Source organism: Nannospalax galili, unplaced genomic scaffold (assembly GCF_000622305.1).
Source record: "Nannospalax galili isolate Female #2095 unplaced genomic scaffold, S.galili_v1.0 scaffold153, whole genome shotgun sequence".
NCBI lineage: Eukaryota > Metazoa > Chordata > Mammalia > Rodentia > Spalacidae > Nannospalax > Nannospalax galili.
The window spans coordinates 280,549-281,481 of NW_008333469.1; the positions used below are offsets into that span (position 1 = coordinate 280,549).

General features: G+C 40.4%; 1 protein-coding gene across 1 annotated transcript in view; it reads left to right on the forward strand.

The window, feature by feature from the left end:
• The window catches only part of Gtf2b (general transcription factor IIB), a gene marked incomplete in the record, with an annotated part of 44,216 nt that extends 43,942 nt beyond the window's left edge, over positions 1-274 (forward strand). Inside the window, 1 exon segment of the mRNA XM_008828290.3 lies at positions 1-274.
• Between the last annotated feature and the right edge of the window lie 659 nt (positions 275-933).

The following is a 933-nucleotide window of genomic DNA, read 5'->3' on the forward strand; positions in this document are numbered from 1 at the left end:
TTTTCAATTTTAATAAAGTCACAGAGCTAGCAAAAGCTTGAGAACCAGTGTTAACATCTGCAGCATATTTCTCTAGTTTGAAGAAGTGTGTGAGCATATGTAAACCACACACATGTAAAAAGTTATCAGAAATGATGAGCCAGACTTGAAATTCACAAGATAGAAAAACCTTTTTGTCAGTGAATCTATTGAGCAGAAAAATGACCCCGGAAAGAAAATAACAGCCATAAAAACATTTAAATTTGGAATGTTAATAAATCATTTTGTAGAACCAGCATGTCTCCGTTCTTTTTTTCTTCATTATGCTTATTGGAACACCCTAAGGGTCCCAATATTTCAAGTAGACACTGAAGTGGGATACTGGGGTATACAGGAATTCCTTTTAGTCAGCATCATTGGGTGATTGTGTTGTAGGTATTTTGCATGTCACTCTTGAGTCCCTTACCTAGGCACTAGAGGAGAAAACCAACAAAATCTCCTGTTTAGTTTGAAGAGGGAACTTGAATCCGTGTTAGCCACCACCAGTGTAGCATTACAGACATTAGCACTAGCCCTGGTCTTACATGACAGGTTGAAATCTTGGTCCATAGAGGGCCTTTTGAGGATTAGATGCCCCCTACACACACACCATTGTCATTCTGCTGCTCATAGGAGGATGGGTATTGGGACCATGAAGATGAGTTTTTCTCCCTTAGGTAAAATGTAGGGTACTTGTGTGGTATTGCTGCTCAAAGCTAGGTACAACATTAGTAAACACTGGGAGTTGTATAGTCCCAAGTGCAGATTGTAAGTCCCGTGGTGTAATTTATATATCCAAGGCAAGTAGAACCTAGAACCTACCCCGTACGCCTAAAGTGAAGCCTAAGAGGGACTTTGGTCCACATCTTCCTCATGGATGGCATTCTTTGATCCCTAGCTCCTATCTCATGTGTG